At 43.7% G+C, this 25,824-nt stretch overlaps 1 long non-coding RNA gene across 4 annotated transcripts in view; it reads left to right on the top strand.

Moving 5' to 3' along the window:
* Nucleotides 1–5,945: 5,945 nt before the first annotated feature.
* Nucleotides 5,946–25,824, top strand: part of LOC137313898 (uncharacterized) — a 105,818-nt gene continuing 85,939 nt past the window's right edge. For all 4 annotated transcript variants that reach the window (XR_010961111.1, XR_010961114.1, XR_010961113.1 and 1 more), the window contains exons 1-3: nucleotides 5,946–6,170; nucleotides 10,487–10,582; nucleotides 12,430–12,595. This is a non-coding gene — a long non-coding RNA (uncharacterized lncRNA). The remainder of the gene's footprint in view (nucleotides 6,171–10,486; nucleotides 10,583–12,429; nucleotides 12,596–25,824) is intronic.

The raw sequence follows: 25,824 nt of genomic DNA, 5'->3' as shown, positions 1-25,824 counted from the left end.
CAAGATAAAGAATCACTGGATTGGGGGTAATATTCTGGAATGGGTGGTGATTGGTTATCTAACAGGAAGCAGAGAGTTCGGATAAATGGTTCATTCTCGGACTGGCAACCAGTAGCCAGTGGTATTCCGCAGGGGTCGGTGCTGGGTCCCCAATTCATAACAATCTATATTAACGATTTGGAGGCTGGGACCGAGTGTAACGTATCAAAGTTTGCAGATGATACAAAGATGGGAGGGAAAGTGGAGAGTGAGGAGGACATAAAAAACCGACAGGGGGATATAGACAGGCTGGGTGAGTGGGCGGAGATTTGGCAGATGGAATACAATATTTGAAAATGTGGGGTTATACACTTTGGCAGGGAAAATCAGAGAACAAGTTATTATCTTAATGGCGAGAAACTGGAAAGTACTGCAGTACAAAGGGATCTGGGGGTCCTCGTGCAAGAAAATCAAAAAGTTCGTATGAAGGTGCAGCAGGTGATCAAGAAGGCCAACGGAATGTTGGCTTTTATTGCTAGGGGGATAGAATATAAAAACAGGGAAGTATTGCTGCAGTTATATAAGGTATTGGTGAGACTGCACCTTGAATACTGCATACAGTTTTGGTGTCCGTACTTAAGAAAAGACATACTTGCTCTTGAGGCAGTACAAAGAAGGTTCAATCGGTTAATCGCGGGGATGAGGGGGTGGACATATGAGGAGAGGTTGAGTAGATTGGGACTCTACTCATTGGAGTTCAGAAGAATGAGAGGCGACCTTATTGAAACATATAAGATTGTGAAGGGGCTTGATCGGGTGAATGCTGGAAGGATGTTCCCAAGGATGGGGGAAACTAGAACTCGGGGGCATAATCTTCGAATAAGGGGCTGCTCTTTCAAAACTGAGATGAGGAGAAACTTCTTCACTCAGAGGGTAGTTGGTCTGTGGAATTTGCTGCCCCAGGAAGCTGTGGAAGCGACATCATTGAATAAATTTTAAACAGAAATCGACAGTTTCCAAGAAGTGAAGAAATTAGGGGTTCCGGGAGGCGGGCAGGAAATTGGACATAAATTTAGATTTGAGGTTTGGATCAGATCAGCCATGATCTTATTGAATGGCGGAGCAGGCTCGAGTGGCCGATTGGCCTGCTCCTGCTCCTATTTCTTATGTTCTTCTGTTCTTATGTAACTTAGAATCATAGAAGGTAAGAGAAAAGAAACAGGCCAAACGGTAAAGAAATTGATCAAACTGCAATTATAGTGAATTTGAAACAATGAAATGCAGTGGGGAAAATACCCAGCGGATCGGTCAGTATCCACACAAAGGACAGGGTAATGGTTCGGATACAACTCTTGAGTGGACCGAAAACAAAGTAAAACAGTTTTAGTGGAACTGGGAAAAGGGCAGATCGGAGGCGACAAACAGGAGTTCGAGGGAATTTCATGAGTTGACTGAACTGGAATGTCCTTCAGGAAATTAAGGAACTGAGAGGTGACAAAAATTCCCTGCGGAGTAAATGAGAGACATTTCAAGAACAAAAATGTTAAAATGGTGAAAATGTCAAAGATCCGAACAGGGAAACTAACCAAACAAACTGTGGAGAGCGCGAAACCGAGGCAGTGGAGTGTTTTGTTCTCCCCCATTCATCACCGGGGGTTAATACTACCTTCAGCGGACTCACAATCCGGGCAGTAGAACTTGCGGTGGAGCGTCACTCCCCGGGAGAGCACTTTAGGAAATTGCATGCCATCAGCCCATAAAATGCTGTCAATTACTTTTAATGGAATCCAGGTAAATAGAAGTGAAAATGTGGCAGGGTTGGAATGGACGGACGATCTGACACCACCTGCTGAAGGTGGAAATCTCGGCAATCGAGTCACAGAGTCATGGTAAAGAGGAGCAGGAGTCGGCCATTCGGCCCTTCGAGCCTACTCCGCCATTCAATAGGATCATGGCTGGTCCTCGATCTCAATACCATATCCCCGCTTGCACAAGTTTTTACAGTCTGCTTTTTTGTTCCATGCAAGTAATCTATTTTTCCCTCTTAATCAATGTGTCTGTGCGCAATATAGCGCTGATATTACTGACTGTATCTTTGCGCAGTATAACGCTGATATTACTGACTGTATCTGTGTTGCTTGTAGAGCTGATATTACTGAAAGTGCCTGTGCTCAATATAGCGCTGATATTACTGACAGTGCTTGTACTGAATTTGGAGCTGATATTGCTGACAGTATCTATGCTGATACTATACAGCTTAATGATGACAGTATTTGTGAGAATTATAGGGTTCTCACACTGACGGTGTCTGTTTTGATTCCACAGCTGGTATTACTGACAGTATCTGTGCTTAATATAGGGCTGATATTACTGACTCTACCTCTGCTCAATTTCGCCCTGTTATTACTGACAGGACCCCTGCTCAATATAGGGCTCATGATTCTGGCACTATCTGTGATGATGAAAGAGCTGGTGTAATAAAAATATTCATTCAATTACATAGAATGTTGCAGCTCAGGAACAGCCCATTTTGCCCAACAGGTCTTTGCCTGGATTTATGCTCCACACGAGCGTTCTCCCACACTACTTCATCGCACCCGAGCAACTTATATTTCTATTGCTCGACCCCTCACGTATTTAACTGTCTTCCCTTGAAATGCATCTGCACTTTTCGCCTCAACCATTCCATGTGGTAACGAGTTGCACATTCTCACCACTCTCTGAGTAAGCTGTATCTCCTGAATACTATCTTGGATTCATCAGTAATATTTGAAATTCATGGCCTCTAGTTTTGGACTGCCCTCAAGGGGAAACATCTTCTCTAGGTCTACCCGAAGGAACCCCTTCCGAATATAAGAAAAAAATCGATCAGGTAATCGATCAGTCTTCTCCTTAATAGAGAAAATAGACACAGCCTGTTCAGTCTCTAATGATATTGTTACAGAAATAATGCATTAAACAAGTAACGACAGGAATGAAAGGAAAGCAATGCCGGACAGGAACAATCCAGGCCATAATCTTCTCCCTTAGGACCGGATTAATGCAGGCAATCTCGTCACAATAAGAACATAAGAACATAAGAAATAGGAGCAGGAGGAGACCAATCGGCCCCTCGCGCCTGCTCCGCCATTCAATAAGATCATGGCTGATCTGATCCTAACCTCAAAACTAAATTATGTCCAATTTCCCGCCCGCTCCCCGTAACCCCTAATTCCCTTTACTTCCAGGAAACTGTCTCCAAATATAGAGCACAGTTTAATTCTGACTGGACACAGGTTGGAACAGTGGGTCTGTTTACTAAACTATATTTAACAAAGTTTATCTTCGATTCTCTCGCATCGATTATCTGATCTTAACTACCCTGGAATTCTGCGAAGTTCACCACACGGACTGCAGCGCTTCAAGAAGGCGGCTCACCACCACCTTCTCAAGGGCAATTCGGGATGGGCAATAAATGCCGGCCCTGCCAGCGATGCCCACATCCCATGAACGAATAAGAAAAATAAAGAACAGATGGAGCTCAGCCTTAAATAAAACCAACCAGTCACAGCCCATTTGGTTCGGGTACAGTGCAGACACATCCGTCCGAGGAGAAAGTGAAGCCACCCAAAGCGAGACTTCCATGGATGACTAAAGGGATAGAACTTAAAATTAAACAGGAAACGGAGGCTCATGGCGAATATAAGGTTCATAATACAGTTGAGAACCAGGCTGAATACAGAAAGAAGAGATGAGATCTAAACAAAAGGTAATAAGAGGAGCAAAAAGACAGATTCAATAGTAACTTTCAAAGGGGAATTGAATAAAAAACTTGAAGGGAAAAATTTACAGGGCAATGGGGAAAGAGCAGGGGAAAGGGACTAATTGGATAGCACTTTCAAAAAGCCAGCACAGGCATCGAGGGCCGAATGGACTCTTCCTGTGCTGTAATTACTGTGATACTACGATACACACATTTAAAGGCAACGTTCAAACCATCCAGTGATGAAGCCATTGTGCAGAATTTATGGTCAACCTTCACATTCACCAAATGCCGGAATTCATAATCCAGCACATAAACGAACATAGGAACAGGAGTAGGCCATTCAGCCCCTCGATTCTGTTCTCCCATTTAATTAGATCATGGCTGCTCTGTACCTGAAATCTATTTACCTGCCCTTTATTCCATTTCGCTTGATAACCTTACCTAAAAAAATCTGCCGCTATCAGTCTTCAAAATTTCAGTTGACCCAAAATCCATAACCTATTGGAGGAAGGAATTCCACATTTCCAGTAAACTTTGTGCGAAAAAGTGCGTCACTATTTCACTCCTGAACGGCCGAGCGCTAATTTTAATATTGTGTCTCTTTGTTCTGGACTCCTCCATCAGAGGAAATGCCTTCTCTGTATCTAATGATTGTGAGGTATTATATTTTGGTTCGTAAAAAAAGGGTCACATACTGCTTGGATAATAAGTGTCTAAATAGTGTTGAGGAGCAGAGGGTTCTGGTGGTACAGATATAGAAATCACTAGCTGTAGCGATGCAGGTTAATAAGGCCACAAAAAAGCAAATCAAGCACTGAGTTTTTTCCAGACTTGTTAAGCAGAGAAGTTAAGTTTAGTTTGTAAAGAATCTCGATTAGGCCACACTTGGATTATTGTGAACAGTTCTGGCCTCCATATTATAAAAAAGGATATAGAGGCACTGGAGAAGGTGCAAAACATAATTACTTGGATGATACCAGAACTGAGAACGTATACCTGTCAGGAAAGATTGAGCAACATGGGGCTCTTTTCCATTGCAAAAGGAAGATGGAGTGGTGGCCTGTGAGAGGTCTTTAAGATGATGTAAGGGTTTGAGAGTATAGACTTAGTGAACATGTTTCCACTTGCGGGAGAAACCAGAACTCTGGACCATAAATATAAGATAGTCATAAATAAATCCAATATGGAATTCAGCAGGAATGTTGTTAACCAGAGAGTGGTTGGAATGTGGAACTCACTACCACAAGGAGTAGTTGAGGCGACTGGCATTTAATGGAAGTTAAATAAAGTCATTGTGGCGAAAGGAATAGAGGGGTATGCTGATAGGGGGAGATGAAGGGAGGAGGTTCGTGTGGAGCATGGACCTTTTCTGCCGAACGACCTGTTTCTGTGCTGTTCGTTCTTTAAAATTCTATATAATTGCTTGTGGAATCTTTTATCATTTTAGAAATTTCATTTAATGCACTCTGACTACATGTGTCTCCGGCCCGAATGAATCTTCAATCCTTGTCAACAAACATGGGCGGGGGGAGGGGGGGGATTAGAGAGAAATGGGGACATATCGCAATCTGTCCCTGGGATTGATCACGACAATACGCCCCTCGGAATTATCACCACGATCTGTCGCTGGAATTGATCACAACAATCCGTCCCTCGGAATTATCACCACAATCTGTCATCAAAATCTTTCTCTCTTCGGAAACTTCCAACCCGGGGAGGGGCTATTTATTACTGTCTGTGAAGCCCCTCAAAATGAGGGCAATCCAATCCTTATACCAGGAATGGTCCATTCCGGATTTAGCAATGTAACTGGTGTATCTGCTGAATTTTTACTGTGATCAATTTAACTGTTAAAAATCAGTACTCATTCCCACATTGAATGAGGTGATTGATGCTCAACGATAGTTTAATTCGGCGGTTAAATGGTTAATGTCCTCTCTTGCAGAAACAGCCTCTCCTCAGCTCACTGACGAAACACTGGCTCTTGGCCCCAGGGTTGAAGCGCAAACATTAGAAAATCGATGGGTCTTCAGTAAACAATGTGCCTGATGCAAATATAACAATTTTTTTCTAACAAAGTATCTGTTTTACTGAACTACCCTGGAACAAGAAGAGAAAAAGTAAAATTTACAACTGACTTTGTTCACAATTGACTTGGCAGCGAATTGTCAACCCGGTTCGATTTGATTCAACCAGAAAGGCCGCTCCTTGTTCTGAAACAAATGAGGAATGTTTGTGTTGAAATCCATCCTGTTGTCTGGAAGCAGCTTTCACGGAGGGAGAAACTCTGAATCTCACATAACAAGGATCAGATCAAATTCCGAAGTTGTGAACTGCTGAAATGAAGCAAAGAACGTGTGCTCGATTGATTACAATGAAATAACAAGGATATAATTTGCAAAATCTACACGGACATTGCGGGACGGAAATTCCTTGCGGTATCAAGGTAAGGTTAATACAGTGTCAATTTGTTTTTTAATTAACTTTATCTGCCCGTTCCTCTTTTCTAAAGCCGATTCCCCGCGGTCAGATATGTTCCCTGGCATCGGGAGCTCTCTATTCCTCGCGGATGGAACAATTCACTAATTGTTCGCTCAGACACTGAATGAAGGCCCGCTATTTCACACAGCGAATTTCAGGGCTTATCCCTTCAAGGACCCCACCAATCTCCCCACAGACACATTTTAAAGCGGTGACAGGACAGAAAGCCTGAACACGAACTCTGGAGATTTACACCATCCTCGTCGAGCGGTGCCTCCACCCCATGTTAGAATTTGATATTCAGTAAACAGGGGTGGGAAACTCTCCGTTCTCACTCTGTATGCATTTATTTTTAACTGTGACACTGGCTCTTTTTACTCACTGAGTTGTTTTGTGCCCGGTACAAATTATTGAACTGATCAAAGACTGATCGAACACACAGTTAAGCTCAGGAAAGGGTTAACACATTCGCAATGGCCGATTATTGCTCTCTGCCGGGCAACTGGAAAATCAGCCCATGGTTTCCCGAGGCCGGACTGAACGTGATCCAATGACAGGATGGGAGCAAAGTAGGAGCGAACAATTATTCCTGATTAATTATAATTAATTCTTTCAATGCGAATTAGATGGGCGAATGTAGCAGGGACTTCTGTTTTCTCTAAAATATATTATTGAGGATGTTATTTGTTAAACTGGCTCAATTGAAGAAAGAAAGGCCGCTCCCTTCAGACAGAAACAAAGTTCAGGAATGTTTTAAAGGGAAACCTGTTCAGGGCTGAAACCATCTTTCACACAGATCGTTGCTTGCTGATTGTTAATCTTGGTAATTTGAAATTATTCTTTTAATATCAACAGTTAGGAGGGTCCGATCACAAAACTTTAAATTTAAAAAAAAACTAAATTTACCAGCAGTCGGTAGCCCCTTCACGAATCTTTATATAAAAAGTAACTACTGAAATTAACAACAGATAGGAGAGTCCATCAATAATCCATACTTAAAAAGTAACAACTCAATTTACCAGCAGGTAGGAGGGTCCATCACTAATCTTTATATAAAAAGTAACCAGTTACATTACCAACAGTGAGGATGGTCCATCACTAATCGGTATATAAAAAGTAATTACTTAAATTACCAACACTAATTTTTATATAAAAAAGTAACTGCTGCATTTCCCAACAGGTAGAGGGTCCATCATTGATTTTTTTCCATCGAAAGTAAACACAGAAATTACCAACAGTTAGGAAGGTCCATCACTCATCTTTATATAAAAGGTAACCACTGAAATTACCAATATGGAAGAGAGTCCAACAATAAACTTTATATAAAAAGTAACCACTAAGATTACCAACAGGTTGGAGTGTCCATCAATATTTTTATACAAAAGTTACAACTGGAATTACCAATGGGAAGGAGGGTCCATTCCTAAACATTACATAAAAAGTAACGAATGAAATTACCAACATGGAGGAGGGTACGACAATAAACTTTGTTTAAAAAGTAACCACTAAGATTACCAACAGGTAGGAGTGTCCAACACTATTTTTTTTTAAAAAGTAACAACTGGAATTACAAATAGGAAGGAGGGTCCATCACTAATCGTTATATAAAAAGTTACTACTGAAGTTACCAACAGGTAGGAGCATCCATCACTTATCTTTGTACAAAAAAATAACGACAGAAAATGCCAACAGGTCGGAGTGTCCATCACTAATTTTTATATAAAAGTAACAACTGGAACTACCAATAGGAAGGAGGGTCCATTACTAATCTTTATAAAAAAAATGTAACCACTAATGTTACCAACAGGTAGGAGTCTCCATCACTAATTTTTATATATAAGTAACAACGGGAATTACCAATAGGAAGGAGGGTCCATCATTAATCTTTATGTAAAAAAGTTACCACTGAAAATGCCAGCAGGTCGGAGCATCCATCACTGATCTTTATAAAAATAGTAACTAATAAAATTACCAACAGGAAGGAGGGTCCGTCACAATTTTTTATATAAAAAGTAACTACTTATATTACCAACTGGTATGAGGGCCCATTGCTATAATTTAAATAAAAAGTAACTACTGAAATTAACAACATGGAGGAGGGCCCATCATTAATTTCCATATGGAAATTAACCACTAAAATTATCAAAAGGGAGGAGGGTCCAACACTAACTTTTATTTCAAAGGTTGCTAGTGAGATTACCAACAAGTAGGAGGGTCCATCACTAATCTTTATACATAAAGTAGCAAGTCAAATTAACAACAGGTAGTAGGATCCATCACTATTCTTCATACAAAAAGTAACTCCTGAAATTGCTAACAAATGGTGGGGTCCATCACTAATCTTTATACAAATTTAACCACTGAAATTAACAACATGTAGGAGGTCCAACACTAATCTTTATACAAATGGTTACTACTGAAATTACCAAAAGGTAGGAGCATCAATTACTTATCTTTATATAAAAAGTAAGAAGGAAAATTACCAACAGGGAGGGGGGTCCATCACTAATCTTTATATCAAAAGTAACTGCTCAATTGCCAACACGGAGCAGGGTCCATCACTAATCTTTACATAAAATGTAACTACTGACCTTACCAAAGAGGAGGAAGGCCCATCACTAATCTTTATATAATAAGTAACAACTCAATTTAACAACCGGTAGGATGCTCAATCAGTATTTTTTTTCTAAAAAGTAACTACTGAAATTAACAACAGGTAGGGGGATCCATCACTAATCGTCATATAAAAAGTAACGACTGAAATTACCAACACGGAGGAGGGTCCATCACTAATCTTTATATAAAAAAAGTAACGACTGAAATTACCAACAGTTAGAAGAGTCCACACTAAATATATACATATAAAGTAACAATTAATTTAACAACAGGTAGGAGGGTCCATCACGAATCTTTAAATAAATAGTAAGTATTGAAATTACCAACAGGCAGAAGGGTCAATCACTAAACTTTATACAAAAAGTAACTTCCGTAATTACCACCAGGTATTGGGTGCATCACTTATCTTTAATTAAAAAGTAACTACACAAACTACCAACAAGGAGGAGGATCCATCACTTATCTTTATATGAAAAGTAACAACACAAACTACCAACAGGTAGGAGGGTCCAGCACTAATCTCCACATACAAAGCATCGACTGAAATTACCAACAGGTAGGGGCGTCCATCATTAATCTTTATATAGAAAGTAACTGTTGAAATTACCAAATGTTAGGAAGGTCCATCACTAATTTGACAAAAAGAGTAACTGCACAATTTAAAATTGTTATTACACTAGTTTCAGCGAATAACTTGAACTATAGTTTGAAGAAATTACTTACTGAGATTAATCGCTTTTACATTTCCACAGTGTGGAAAGGATAGTACAGTGACTGATAGTTTGATTAGTTGCTCTTGCCTGTGTGAACACACAGAGTGAGACACGCGCAAAAGTGGAGAACTATGATTGTAAAATAGCCGTCGAATCTACAACTTATATCATTGTGGTGCTTTCTGAGATTGTAATACCCCTAAAATAAATCCAAAAATAAATGTGCAGCACCTGTTTAAAGTTACACAATTCATAACATTATACATTGGTGTTAATATTCGAAGAACGGTTTAAAATTCCTCACCACCTACAGTGCTCATTAGTCAGGTGCTGAATCCATGAGAGATATGGTAACTATATGCAAATGGTACCACCAACCAAAACACATCTCCATGAACATACGGACAATGTCACTACCCATCGAGAGTAAACAAATCACACCCAGCTCCATTTGGGTTTTGCAGATAGATATCAGGTGCAAAAAAATCACAGAATTTAACATCAAAACTCAACAAATCAAAAAAATTAAAAAACAAATCTGTGAGTAAAATAATACAATAGCGCCAGACTGGGTAAAACTGAATGAAGGATCATTTAATTCATCACCTCGCTCCATATCGCCCTCCAGAACATTCACTTCCTCAGGAATAAGTCTGGTGCTTGCCTGCAACGGAAGTAAATCTTCCCAATTGGTGCTCCCAGTGCAGAATCTCGGCCGTCTGGAACTGGGTTCTGGAAATCAGCGGGAGTCATTCGGTTTCACTGGGCAGCTGTCTGTGCCGCACCTGATTTGGAGAGTTGATCGTAACAGTCGGGAAATGCTCGATCCTAGAGCTAACAGCTGTTGTACTTATGGGGAAGGAGGGACTTGATATCACATTTAACAAGGCAACGTTCCTCCCTCTCATTTTAATATTTCAGTCTAACCCTCCTATTAATATACTTATTACAGAGCATCACAATCTTGGAACGCCTGTCACCACCATGGCTGAAGGTCCAAACAGGGGAGAAGAACCAACATCTTCAACAAGAATGAAAATAGACACCGGTAGGTTCAGAACAATCTTTAAAATATCAATTGTGTCCTGATAAACGGTCCAGATCATGAACAAGTTCCTGTTGCTCAAACAGGAAGAAGAAACCGAGCATATAGAGTGCAGATAAAACAAAGTGAGTGACCATCTACCGGGCCAGTGCAGTCACAGTTGGAGGGATCTCAGTACTGGAACTGTCCAATAGACACCTGATGTTATGGACTGTAAGGCGGACAGAAACAATGACTCAGATTGGTCTTCCTGAGTAACAGTTTGAAACCAGGGAGCAGTGGGAGGCAGCCCGAGTGGGAGAGAGGTGAGAGGCAGTTGGGGCACAGGAATAGGAGAGCGAGAGTAGTGCGAGATTCTATAGTCAGGGGAATAGACAGACTCTTCTGCAGACCTGAGTAGGTCCAAATGGTAAGTGGCCGCCCGGGTGCCAGAGGGATGAACTTCCTGAAACAGGTGGGACCATCTCTGGAAAGGAAAGGAGAGCGGAAAATAGTCATGGTCGGAACCAATGACACGGTTGGAATTCCGTTTATAAAGGGAACATTAAAATTTGAGCTCCAGACTAAAAACAAAGGCCTCAGGGTGGTGATCTCCGAATTGTTTTGCACTGGGCCCTCACTGAGGACAATATGAGGCAGGTGAATGTGCGGCTGCAGGGCTGGAGCAGCGGGGAAGGGTTCATGCATATGGTGAGTTCAGGGAGAAAGGAAGGGACGGTTACGATCTGAACCAACCAGCAAAAACGATTTGACAGACTGGGTATATGGAGCAGTGGGAGGGTTTCACCTGATAAAACTGGAGCGTGTGAAATATCCGGATCAGAGACTAGAGAGTGGAAATAATAAAACTGTTGGAGCAGGAACAGAAGATTTATGAATTCTTGAAAAGTTATTCGCAAGACAAAAGGAAGGAGGCTTTTGAAGTAGTGACAGAAGATGTAACTTGATATCTAAAAATAAAAAACAACGAGAACGTGTCAACATTCCAATGAATTGGAGTTCAGATTGTGTGTTGTGTCAGTGAATCTACAAATCATCCAAACACGTTTGGAAAGTCAGACTCATGAGCGATGTGATCCAGTATGTATAAGACAGGGCTGGATTGCATGAACTTTTTTGGGAGATGCAATATTTCCTTCAATTTCTAAAATTGATGGCAAATGTGAAAATGTTGGTTTCAAAGAATCAAAGTATCACAGTATCAAACTATCTACAGTAAACGTATTCCATACAAAGGTGTCGATACAGCATCTTCAGCGAGACTGAGGAGGATGTGGAGCCATATTTCGAGACAACTGTGGAGAAGGATTTGGCTCTGAATTTAATAGCCGAGGTGGATTATTCACTGAGCTCAGAGAAAACGCACCCGAGGCTGTTAAAGGAAGTCAGAGAGCAGATCGGAGGGACTCTGACCACCATTTTTCAAAACGCACAATTTTTAGAACACAATTGTTAATGAAAATATCCAGGTGGACTAAAAGAGTCCAAGTAATGTCTGTGTTAAAACAGGGAGAATGTTGCAGTCAGATAAATTGAGACCAATTAGACAACGTCATTTGTGGGCAAACTTCTCGAAACTGAAATTTCACATCGAATTATGTATGATTCAGTCAAGGCTGGAACGGATTAACTGTAGATATTTGACATTGTATTTGACCAATTTGATACAGCCTTATTGAGACGTGACTATATCGATCAATGGATTGTAAAACCTGCGGTATATATGGGTTTTCAGAAGGTATTTGATAACGTGGCTCACAGGAGGCGGCAACCGTTTGGTGTAAGAGGAAATGTAACCGCCCGGAAGGAAGGTCGATCATGTTTTTAGTTTTCTCCATTGTTGTTCACAGACCGAACACTGCGATCACTGAGGCCTTGACAAAGTGTGACGGTTACCAACTGTTTTAGTTGACGAAATTCTGTCGGGACAGACCAGAACAGGCAGTTGAAGAAGGGGTGGACGGAGTCAGCTCGTTGTCAACATACGAGAGGCATTTCAGTGGACAAGAACATCGGGTAAGTGGGAGGGGATCGGGATGAGTTTGGATTATTTAAACATCACAGAACTGACAGGATATCAGAACTTCGAATCATAGAAGGTAACAGAAGAGAATGGATCAAACTGCAATTATAGTGAATCTGAAGCAATGAAAGGCAGTGGTGAAAATACCCAGCGGATCGGTCAGTATCGGTACAAAGGACAGGGTAATGGTTCGGATACAACTCTTGAGTGGACCGAAAACAAAGTAAAACAGTTTTAGTGGAACTGGGAAAAGGGCAGATCGGAGGCGATAAACAGGCCTTAGAGGGAATTTCATGAGTTGACTGAACTGGAATCCAGTTCAGGAAATTAAGGAACTAGGAGGTGACATGAAAATGTCTGCGGAGTAAATGAGAGACATTTCAAGATCAAAAATGTTAAAATGCCTAAGACCCGAACAGGGAAAATAACCAAACAAACTGTGGAGAGCGCGAATCCGATGCCGTGCAGGGTTTTGTTCTCCCCCATTCATCACCGGGGGTTAATTCTCCCTTCAGCGGACTCACAATCCGGGCAGTAGAACTTGCGGTGGAGCGTCACTCCCCGGGAGAGCACTTTAGGAAATTGCATGCCATTAGCCCATAAAATTTGGTCAATTACTTTTAATTGAATCGAGGTGAATGGAAGTGAAAATGTGTCAGGGTTGTAATGGAAGGTCGAACTAACACCACCTGCTGAAGGTGGAAATCGTGGCAATCGAGTCATAGAATCATAGTAAAGAGGAGCAGGAGCAGGCCATTCGGCCCTTCGAGCGGACTCCGCCATTCAATAGGATCATAGCTGGTCCTCTATCTCAATACCATATTCCCGCTTGTAGAAGTTTTTACAGTCCGCTTTTATGTTCCTTGCAAGTTCACTCTCATAATCTATTTTACCCTCTTAATCAATCTCTTGGCTCGTTTTTGCTCAATTCTAAACAGCTCCCAATCCTCAAGCTTGCTACATTTTATGGCAAATTTATGTGACTCCTCTTTGGATCTCATCCTATCCTTATTTTCGTTGTTAGCCATGGTTGGGCCCCTTCTCCTTTTGTGTTTTTTGCCAGAACGGAATGTATAACTGTTGCAATTCATGCATTCGTTCCTTACATGTTAGCCATTGCCTATCCACCGTCATGCCTTTTAATGGAGGTCCCAAATCTATCATATCCAACTCACTCCTCATTCCTTCGTAGTTTCCTTTGTTTAGATTTAGTACCCGAGTTTCGGATTGCTCCACTTCACTTTCGATCTTAATGAAGAATTCTATTCTGTTGTGGTCACTCTTCCCTAAAGCACCCCGCACAATAAGATTATTAATTAACCGCTTCACAGTGCACAATACCCAATCTAGGATAGCCTGTTCCCGAATTGGCTCCTCAACATACTAATCTAAAAAAAAACATCTCGCACATACTCTAGGAATTAATGCTCCAAAGTATTATTGCTAATTTGGTTTGGCCAGTATATATGTAGATGAAAGTCACCCATGATTAAGTGGGGATTGAGGGATATGGCGCCTTGTTGTCTATCGGTGCTTGAGGGATAAGGGAGGTAGTTTTGGAATGAGGGATTTTTTGTGAGCATGGGTAGGTTGGGTTGAGTGACATGGGGAGAAGGTGTAGAGGTGGGGATTGAGGGATATGGGTAGAATGTGGGTAGGTGGGGATTGGGTGCGTTGGGTGCGTTTGTGTGATCTGTGGAGATGGTGATTCGGTGCGTTTGTGGGATGCAGAGGGAAGGTGGTTGGGGGGGGGGGGGGGTTGTGGACGATGCTGAGAAGTTGCGCAGATGAGATTGAGGGATATGGGGTTAAGGTGCGTTGTGTTGCTTGAGGGATATGGGGATGTGGTTAGTTGGGATTGACTGACTTGGTGAGAAGTTCGGTGGATGGGATTGAGCGATATGGTGAGAAGTTGGATAGGTGGGATTGAGGAATAAGGAGATAATGTCGGTAGGAGGGGATTGAAGGAAATGTTGTGAAGGTGGGTAAGTGGGGTTGTGAGATATGGTGAGACATTGGTTAGGTGGGGATTGAGAGTTTAGGGGAGAAGGTGGGTAGGTGGGGATTGAGGGATAAGTGGGGAAGTTGGGTAGGTCGGGTTTGAAGGATGTTGTGAGAAGGTGAGTCGGTGGCATTGAGGGATATGCGTAGAATGTGCTTTGGTGGGGATTGAGTGATATGTGGGGAAGGTGGGAAGGCGGGGATTGAGGGATATTGTGAGAATATGGATAGATGGGGTTGATTCATGTGGCGAGAAGGTATATAGGTGGCTTGGTGCGATTGAGGGATATGGTGAGTGTTTGGGTAGATGAGGATTGAGGGCTATGGGAGGTAGATAGGATGGATTGAGTAACCTGGCCAGACGATGGATGGTGTGGATTGAGCAATATGGGGAGAAGATAGGTAGGTGTGAGTGAAGGTTATGAGGAGAAGGTCATTAGTTTTGGATTGAGGGATATGGTTTGAAGGTGTGTAGATGGGGATTGAGGGATGTTTTGAGGATATGGGTATGTGGTTTTGAGTGTTATGGGGAAAAGGTGTGTAGTTGTGGTTTTGAGGGATATGGGGTGGTGGTCAGATGGTATTTAGGGATATGGTGAGAGGTTGGGTTGCTGGGGTTTGAGGGATATGGTGTGAAGTTGTTTAGGTGGGATTGAGAAATAAGGAGAGAATGTGGGTAGGTAGGGATTGAGGGATATGTGGGACGATAGGTAGTTGGGAATTGAGGTATATGCGTAGGTGGGGATGAGTGATATGGGGAGAAATTCGTTCGGTAGGGTTGATGGATATGGTGAGAAGGTGGTAAGTTTAGTTGAGGGATATTTTGCGAAGGTTTGGGTGGTTGTGTTGACTGATGTGGGGAGAAGATCGGTCGGTGGGTGTATCTCCCTTTTTCCCTGTCCCCCTCCCTCTACCCCTCTTTCTCTCTGTGTGACTCACTCTCCTCGCTCTCTACTCGTGCACTCCCTCTACTCGCTCTCTCGCCCCTTTCTCTCTCCCTATCTCTCTCTAGGCCTCTCTCTCTGTTTCTGTCTCACTCTCCTCGATCTCAAATCGCTCTCACCCTCTGCTCCCTGTCTCTCTCTCTCCAGTCTTTGACCCATCCCCAACTCTCAATCTTTGTCTTCCGTTTCTCTGTCCCCCCAGTTTGCCTCTCTTTCTGTCTGTTTCTTTATCTGTCTGTCTCTTTCTTTCTCCCTCAACCCCACTATATCCCTGTTTGTATTATTCAGACTCTCAAAGTTTGTCTCTCTGTCTCTCTGTCATTACACCGCCCCCCCCCCCCCATCCTCATTCTCCATCTCGGTGTCTCTTTGCCTCTGCTCTGTGTCTCCATCTTCCGTTCTTCACTCTCCCCCCTCACTCTCCCCCTCTACGCTCTATCTCTCTCCCTCTCCACCTGCACTCACCACTTCTCTCATCAACTAACTCTCTCCCTTTCTCTATTTCTTACCTTCAATTTCACGCTTCCCCTTTACTCTTTCTCTTTGCCTCTGCCACTGCACTCTGTGCCACTACACTCTCTGCCATTATACTCTGTCCCATTACAATCTGTGCCACTACACTCTGTGCTACTACATTCTGTGCCACTACAATCTCTGACCCATCCCCATCTCTCTCTCTCTGTCTTGCTTGTTTCTCTGTCTCCCTTGTTTCTCTCTCACTATCTGCCTGTTTCTTCCTCTGTCTGTCTCTTTCTTTTTCCCTCACCCACACTATTTCTTTGTCTCTATTATGCTTACCCTTACAATCTGCCTGTCTCTCTGCCACTCTCCATGTCGTCATTCTCCTATCTCTCTGTGTCTGTCTCCCTGTCTGTCTCCCTCTAATCTGTCTCTCCTTCTCCACTTTCCATCTGCACTCTCCACCTCCACTCTCCGTCTCCACTGTTCTTCTCTGACATATCCTCGCCTTTCCCTTCCTCCCTCCGCCCTCTCTGTCTGTCTGTTTCTCCCTCTGTTTCTGTCTTTCATTCTTTCTCCCCCAACATCTGTCTGTCTCTATAATTACATCTCTCTCGCTGTCTCTCTCTCTCTCTCTACTGATTCTCTGCCTCTCCATCCCTATCTCTCTGTCCACCTCCCCATCGCTCTCTCTCCCATCCCCACCTCCGTCTCTCTCTCTCTCTCCCACTCCGCCTCACTCTGCGTCTCTCTCTCTCTCTCTCCGTCTCTCTCTCTTTCCCTCAGCAATCTCTCCCTCTATCCCCGTCTCTCCTTCTCTGTCTGTCTCTCGTTCTGCCTCCCCTATTTATCTCTATCTCTTGCTGTCTCCTCTCTCTCTTTGTCCCCTGTCTGTCTCTCTCGTTCTCTCTCCCCAACTATCTGTCTCTGTCTTTATTTCTCTCTCTCGCTCCCTCTCACCATTTCTGACCCTTTTTGCGGATGTCTTTCTTTCTCTTGCCCCTTTCCATGTCTCTCTGCTCTGTCACTCCTGGTTAGCAGCGCCGCCTGCTGGAGGTTGTGGTCGGTGATGACATTGATCAGGAACGAAGGAACAGGATTGGCGATTGAGCCCCTCAAGCCTCTTCCGCCATTCAATTGGATCATGGCGGATCTCTGAATTAAGTTCATTTGCCCGTCTTAACCCCATAATCCCTGAACACAGGGTTAATAAACCTCAGATTGAAAAGTAACAATTGAGCTAACATCAACTTCCGTTTTCAGAAGAGTGTTCCAAACATCTACCACCCTTTGCGTGTAGAAGTGTTTCCGAACTTCACTGTGAAAGTCCTGGCTCCAGTTTTCAGGCTGTGTCCCCTCGTCCTCGATTCCCCAACCAGCGACATAGTTTCTCTTTATCTACCCTATTAGTTCCTCTTAATATCTTGAAAACTTCGATCAAATCGCCCCTTAATTATCGAACTTCCAGAGAATACAACCGTAGTTTGTGTAATCTCTCGTCATAATTTAAACCTTGAAGTCCAGGTATCATTTTAGTAAATAAAAGGTCCAAACTGAGTTTTAACAGCTCGGTAAGTTTTAATGACTGCCGAACAAGTAAAGATAAACTTTTAAAAACGACGACTCTAATATTTTTCCTTATTTTATTAGTTTTTGGTGATTGAAGAAGAATTAAAATTGCAATATTATTTTTTAAAACTTTTCCCTTCTGTCTCTTCAATTTAATTCAATTATTTCTTTGGTTTTTTTTATATGTACAATGCCATACAGAATGCTAACTTGAAAGGAATGAAGTCTGCTTGTTTGTTTGAGCAATGCAGCCTGATTCTGTGGGCGGGACTTCTGGTCCTTACCGATTTTGTGGGCGTGTCTTCTCCTCACATACCTTTCCAGCTGCGCAGCAAATCACGCTGCTCAGAGGCTGGGTTGAAAGTTTTTGTAAAGTTCAAATTCAAGTAATTCATCGCCACAGAGCCTACAGTCAGCATTTTTGTTAATTTAATTCGCAGGAGCTGCAGTGAGCGTTGCCTCGCCGCTCGCAGCGATTTCTGGCCCAATGTCTCCTGCCGCTCTGCCAATTTCCGAACCAGGTCAATCATTTCCCATCACTTCCATCAGCTTCAACTTTAGCTCACAGTCTCTTCTGAGGGACTTTATCGAATGCCTTTTGGAGGTCCATATAAACAACATCCATAGACATTCCGCTGTACACTACTTTCGTTACCTCATCAAAACAAAATCCATGCTGGCTCTTACTGATCAGCTAAAAATGTTCAACGTGTTCAGCCACTATCCTTAATTATAGACCCGAGTACTTTCTCAAATAACAGATGTTTGGCGAACTGGTCTATAATTCCCTGGTTTCCTTCTGTCACCTTTCTTAAATAGTGGAGTAACATGTGCAGTTTTTTCAATTCAGATAAATATTCATGCACCGTTCGGCTGTTAATTAAATCTGACTCATTACTCATTATTAATTCCAGTATGGCCTGCCCCATTGTTGGTCCTCGGACATATTATTGCAGAAAGCTTTCCTGAACATACTCAAGAAATTCGTTACCTTTCTGACATGAGCTGGTCTGTTTTTTTTCCCAATCTATATGAAAGTTAAAATCTTTCCCCATGAAAACCACTCTGCCTTAGACTTAGCTACATGCTTGTCTAATCTCCGCATTTATACATTCTGCCGCTTCACAGCTGCTTAACGGGGGTCTATACACAACTCCCACTTTGGGCTTAAATCCTTTTCGATTTCCGAATTCTACCCATAAAGTTTTCACTGCCTGTTACCTCTCGTCACCTCCTCTCTTATCAATGAAGCAAATTCAACCTTAATCACTCTGAATACTCCTCCCTCTCTGCCAGTTTTCCTATAATTCCTGTGGATCTTATAACCTGGTTTGTTCAGTTCCCATTCCTGACTGTTGTGCAGCCATGCCTCAGTAATGGCTACCATGTTGTATCCTGCAGGTTGAATTTGTGCCCGCATTTCATTCAATTTGTTATTTATACTGCATGCGTTTGTATAAATAACGCTTATTTGGGCCACACACCCCACCCATATTTTAATATTGTATTTCTCACACATTCCTTATTTCTCTCTTCCGATTTAATTACTTTACATCTTTCAGTTTTTCATTCACCTGCAGTGCCTAAAGCATAATTTCTGACTATCACTCTACTCTCTTCCTTTTTGTTCCAGAATTGTTATTTATATTGCTTTTCCAAATGATCTCAACCCCGCCATTTACTAGTCTAAAGCCCGATTCATCCTTAGCGTTGGGACCCTGGTCCCAGCCCGGGTCAGGTGGAGCCGGTCCCAACGGTACAATTCCTTCCTGTCCAAGTACAGGTGCCAGTGTCCCACGAAATGGAACCTCTGCTTCTCACACCACACCTTCATCCATGTGTTCACCGCCCTAATCTGCTTATCGTTGCGACTATTTGCACGTGGCTCAGATAATAATGCAGATATTCTAAACCTTGAGTGCCTGTATTTTTAAAATTTTGCTCCTGATACTCTCAATGTCTGGACTGTGATCTCCTCTCTCATGGCTGGACTGTGATCTCTTCTCTCAGTTTCTGGACATTTATCTCTCTCAGTGTCTTGACTGTGATCCTCTCTCTCAGTGTCCAGCCTGTGATCTCCTCTCTCATTGTCTGGACTGTGCTATCCTCTTAGTGTTTGGACTTTGATCACCTCTCTCAGATTCTGGAATGTGATCTCCTCTCTGAGTGTCTGGACTGTGATCTCCTCTCTCAATGTCTTTACTGATCTCCTCCCTCAGAGACTGGACTGTGTTTTGATCTCTCAATGTCTGGACAACGATCTACTATCTCTGCATCTGCACGATGATGGGGCCTGGAAATGAGGCCACCCATGATACAATAGCCGCACTCAGCATTGATCTGTGAAGGAACTGCTCGAGTAACCAAACACCAATGAGAGACAGAACCTTCAGGTGTGAACAGAAAGAATTTAGTAATAACATTACTGACCAACATAAATACTGTCACGGAATTCATGCTTTCGAAAAGAGGCATGGGAAATAACCAACCACCTCAATTTAAACTGTTCCCAGAACAGGTATAAAATGGGTTAGATATCGAGTAACGCTCCCTCTGCACTGTCACATCAAACACTCAAAGGGCAGGTGAAGTAGGAGTTAGATACAGAGTAAAGTTCCATCTACACTGTTCCATCAAACAGTCCCAGTGCAAGTGCAACGCAGGTTAGATAAGAGTAAAAGTCCCTCTTCACTCTCCCATGCTCTGTGTGTGGGTCTCAATCCCAACCCGGGTGATATCTGCTGACGGAGAGCGGGAAGGAGCCCTGGGCCTTTTCCAGAGATCACTGCCTTCCGCAATTCGAGGCATTCTCCCGTCCATCGATGCTCTGCTCCAGTCTCTCAGTCCGATTGGTGTTAAGATACAGATTGAGGTTTTTGTCGTCATTCTTCCTGGAACAAATCCGCTGAAATAGCAACAAGTGGCTATTGTTTAGCTGCGAACAGCTGAACAGGCATTTCAAAAACATCTCCTTGTGGCTCTATTTACTTATCCCTCCTCTCTTTCTCGATATTCTGTTCCTCAAACTCTATTTCTTTCTCTGTCTGTCTCGCTCTGTATCTCCCTCTGCTCTCTCTTTCTCCCTTTACCTCTCTCTCTCTCTAGCTCTTACCTTCTACAGCACAGAAACAAGCCATTCGTCCCAAACGGTCCATGCCGTTGTTAATGCTGCAGATGATCCTCCTTTCACCCTTCCTCATGCAACCTAATCAACATATCCTTCTATTCCCTTTTCCCTCGCCGGTTTATCGAGCTTCCCCTTAAAAGCATCTTTGCTCGTCGCCTCGACTCGCTTGTGGTAGCGAGCTGCTCAATCTCACCACTCCCTGGGTAGTTTCTCCTGAATTAATATTGGATTTATTAGTGACTATCTTAGATTTATAACTCCTAGTTCTGCTCTCCCCCGCTGGTGAAATCAACTTCTCGCCGTCTACCCCATCAAACCCGTCTTTAAACTTAAAGACTTCGACCTGGTCACTCCTCAGTCTTCTCTTTTCCAGAGAAAAGACCTCTAGCTTGTTCTATCTTTCGTGATAGTTATAACCTCTCAGTTCTATGATATTGTCCCAGTACATTGTCCTAGATGCACTCGAGAAATGTATTGCTTTTATGCCCCAGTCATTAGGAAAATTAAAATCTCCCTTCATAACTGCTTTGCTTTAGCGGCAGGCTCCTCTGATATCTGTATTTCTGTCTGTGCTCAGTACTGCACGTTTGAAATATTTGTTTCAATAATTGAAAGCTTTTCCTGCCCCAGTTCACCTCAGTGGGTTGTGATCTCCAGTGCGACCGAACCGTCTACGTGTTCAGGCTCTGGACAGCAATTTGAGTCTATGATCCAAGACTGAGAGCACGCTACTTTTAAACAGGCACAGAATGATCCGGGACTGACAGCACACCCCTCTTAATCAGATACAGAATGATATGGGACTGACAGCAAATCCTTTTTAAAAAGACACAGAATGATCCGGGACTGACAACACACCCCTTTTAAACAGACACAGAATGATCCGGGACTGACAGCTCCAACATGAAAATACTTCTCCGATGCGCTGTTCTCAGTGTATTTGCTTCCAACTTTTGCATTTCCCATTCGATCACAGTCAAAAATAAAGAGCATAATCTGCGCTCTTCATAACATGAACGCTCATGACCCTGGGGGGATCGAACCCGCCACTTTTGCAACATTAATATCATGTTTTGCCCAACTGAGCTAATTGGCCACTGTCAAGATATAGCTTTTGTGTTTTTATTTTACTTTGCGTTGATGGCGTTCGCGGGAAACAAATCCCCTTTAGCTGCCAATCAAACAAACCGTTGGAGGGAACTTGCTGCATCCAACCAACCACAAGCCGTCTGCACCTGTCAATCAAACCCCCCTCCTCCCCAGAGTCACTGTCTGCAGTCTGGTCTGCAGTTATCAATCAACCCACACCTCCCCAAGGAGACTGCCTGCGGTCTGCAGTCTGCAACTGTTAATCAATCCACCTCCTCCCCAGAGACACTGTCTGTGGTCTGCAGCTGTCAAACATCCAGTCACCTATCCACTCCATCAAGTTCCGTCATAATTTTATATTCCTCAATTAAATCTCTTCTCAGCTTCCTTTGTTCCATAGAAAACAAACCGAGCCTGTCCAATTCTTTCTCATAGCTAAAATTCTCCAGCCCTGGCGATATCCTCGTTAATGTCCCCTTTACCCTCTCCAGTGCAATCACAGATATATGGCAATGTGATGATTCCCCCTCCCTTGAATGCTCTGAACTCTCTCTCTCTCTCTCTCATTCTACTCTCTCTCTCTCTGACAAGTTTATATCACTCGCTTTGTCTCTCCTGTATATCTCTCTCTCTGTCTGTTTCTCTCTCCATCTCTGGCCCTCTATCGGTCTCTTTCCCTCTCACCTTGTCTTTCACTGTCTTCCCCTCGGTCTCTGTTTCTCTTCTTGTGCTCAACTTCTCTCTCTCTTGCCCCTGTCTCATCCTCTCTTCTCTCTATCGATTTCTCTCTACTCTCTCTCTCTCTTTCTTACCTTATTCTCTCTCTGTACTCTCTCTGTCTCTCTCCACTCTCTCTTTCTCATGCCCTTTATTCTCTCTCTCTCTCTGTCTGACCTCTCTGTGATAATGAAATAATTGGCAAAAGATCTCCAGGGGAAATGTGGACACATTTTTTCAAAGAGGTTTGTTATGACATGGAATGCATTTCCTGAAAGAGTGGCGGAACCACATTCCATCGGCATTTTCAAAAGGCAATTGGGCATTTCCTTGAAGAGGACTAATTTGCAGGCTTATGGGAAAAAAAGCTGTGCTGTATGACTAAACTTTCAAAGAGCAAGCACAGGCATGACGGGGCGAATTTATGCTAAGATTCCAGACATACTTTGACTGTGCAGCTGAGAAACAGGCCATTCCGCCCCTCATGCCGGTGTTTATGCTGCACAACAGCCCCCTCCCACCCGACTTCATCCAACCACATCAACATATCCTATTCCGTTCTCATCTCATAGAAACATATAGTATTCTGAGGGGACTTGACAGGATAGATGGTGACTCCACTGATTGGCAATCTAGAACAATGGGGAATAGTCATTCTCCATTCACCAGATAAGTGGTCGGCCATTTAAGACTGAGATGAAGGCACTTGGTTGAACAACTCATCCAAATGACAGCAATTCAGAGAGTGCAGCACTCACTCAGTACTGACCCTCCAGCATTGCAGAGCTCTCTCAGGACTGGCCCTCCCACAATGCAGCACTCCCTCAGTACCGAGCATCCGACAGTGCAGCAGTCCCACTGTATTGACCATCATTCAGTGCAGCACTCCCTCAGTATTGACCCCCCAACAGTGCAGCACTCCCTCAATACCGACCTGCGACAGTGCAGCACACCCTCAGTACTGACCCTATGAGCGTGTCGCGCTCCCACAGTGTTGGCACCGGGAAGTGTCGGACTCTGATTAAGAGGCTAAATTCTCTGGAGTGTGTTGGGCTTGAGCGCACGACCTTCTGACTATGAGGCCAGAGAGCGACCAACTGAGCATCGGCTCGTAATGACCATGTCAGGCTATTGCTTGACTCGTCTGTGGGTCAGATCTCCCAACTTTGGCCCCAGTTCACACATGTCAGTGAGAAGGACTATGCAGGCCCGTCTGAGCTGGGTGTACCTGTCTGATGCCGAGGCCGTATTTCAGAGGGCAGTTACGTCAACCAGAGTGGTGTGGGATTGCGGTCAGAGTTTAAAGGAAAGGATGAGTGTTCGGATCAAAATGCTCCGAACAGCTCTTTATACCCCTGGAGAAACTGGAATACTCCTGGGAATGAGTCTGAGTATCCAAACTCTCCTTAATGACAGGAGTATCTTCTGAACTCCAGAGAAGATTGGGAGGTGGAAATGAGGGACATGGGGAGAAGTTCGTTATTTAGGAGTGAGGGAAAAGTGGAGCAGTTGATTAGGTCGGATTGAGGGATATGACGAGAAGGTGGGTAAGTGGGAGTGAGGAATATGGGGGAAAGGGGGTAGGCGAGGATTGAGTGATATGGTGGGAAGGGGCTACGTGGGGATTGAGGGATATGTTGATACGGTGGGTAGATGGGGTTGAGCGATACGGGGAGAAGATTGGTAGGTGGGAATTGAGGGACATGTGGAGAAGGCGAGTCGGTGGGGTTCAGTGATATGGGGAGAAGTTGGGTAGGTGGGGATAGAGGGGGATCGTGAGAAGGTGCCTTTTATGGAGCGTCATAAAGGAGGAGAGTGAAGCAGAGAGTTTAGGAAGGGATTTGCAGAGCTTCGGGAGCAGACAACTGAAGGCATGGCCTCAAATGTTTGAGTGCAGGAAATCGGGGATGCGCAAGAGGCCAGAAAGGGAGGAGTGCAGAGATCTCGGTGGGGGTTGATGGGGTTGTAGGTTTGGAAGAGGTTACAGAAATAGGGGGAGCAATGGCCGTGGAAGGATTGGAACATAACGATGAGAATTTTAAAATCGAGGCGTTCCGGGACCTGCAGCCAATGGAGCACAGGGGTGATGATTGAACGGAACTTGTTGCGAGTTAGGATACGGGCCAGCAGAATTTTGGATTCGCTGAAGTTAATGGAGTATGGAAAATCGGAGTTCGGCCAGGCGAGCATTGGAACAGATGAGTCTCGATGTAACAAAAGCTCGGACGAGGGTTTCAGAAACAGATGAGATGAGGCAGGTGCGGAGACGGGCGATGTTACGGAGGTGGAACGAGGCGGACTTGGTGATGGAGAGAATATGTGGTCGGAATCTCAGCTCAGGGTCAAATTGGACGTCAAGGGTTGTGAATGGTCTGTTTCAGCATCAGACGGTGGCCAGGGAGAGGGATGGAGTTCGTGGGTTGGGCCTGTTATGGGTCACATGACGTGGACTGGCAGTGATATACCCCATGGTACAATAACCACACTCAGCACTGACCCGTGGGACATCTACCAGTGTAGAACACGGATCCATGCGAGAGGTAGAAACTTCTGAGGTGAACAGAGAGAGTTTTATAATAACAGGGCGGAGAAACATAAAACATTGTCACGATGTTTAATACTTCGGAATGTGAGGAATGAGGAATATCAACAAACTCTGTCTCAACTGTTCACATATTAGAAACAGCAGGGGTTAGATACAGAGTAAAGCCCCCTCTGCACTGTCCCGTCAAACACTCCCAGGCATGTGCAGCACGGGTTAGATATCGTGTAAAGCTCCCTCGACACTGTCCCATTGAATATTCCCAGGGTAGGTGCAACAGTGGTTAGATATTGAGCAAAGCTCCCTCTACATTGCCCCTTCATACTTTCGCAGGGCAGGAACAACAGAGTTTAGATACAGAGTAAGGATCCCTCTACACTCGCCCATGCTCTGTGTGTGGGTGTCAACCAAACACCGGGTGAGATTTACTAACCGAGAGCGGGATGAAGCCTGGGCCCTCCGCAGAGAGCACTGCCTCTCCCCATTGTCGGTGATTCAACCTCCCTGTGCTGTGATCCTGATTGTTCCTCTCTTTCGTTCTCTCTCTCTCTCTCACTCATTCACTCTACTCTCTCTCTCTCTGACCAGTCTCTATCAATCGCTCTGTCCACGTCTCTCCCTCTCTCTGTCTATCTCTTCCCTGTTTCCCCCCTGTCTGTTTCTCTCCCTTTCCCTGTCCTTCTGTCGGTATCTCTCAATCTACCCTTGTCTTTCTCTGTCTTCCCCTTTGTGTCTTGTTCTCTTCTTGTGCTCTCCTTCTATCCCTCTTGCCTC

The sequence above is a fragment of the Heptranchias perlo genome, unplaced genomic scaffold (genome assembly GCF_035084215.1).
Source record: "Heptranchias perlo isolate sHepPer1 unplaced genomic scaffold, sHepPer1.hap1 HAP1_SCAFFOLD_49, whole genome shotgun sequence".
In the NCBI taxonomy this organism is placed as follows: Eukaryota; Metazoa; Chordata; class Chondrichthyes; order Hexanchiformes; family Hexanchidae; genus Heptranchias; species Heptranchias perlo.
This window is presented reverse-complemented; position numbering and strand designations above follow the sequence as displayed.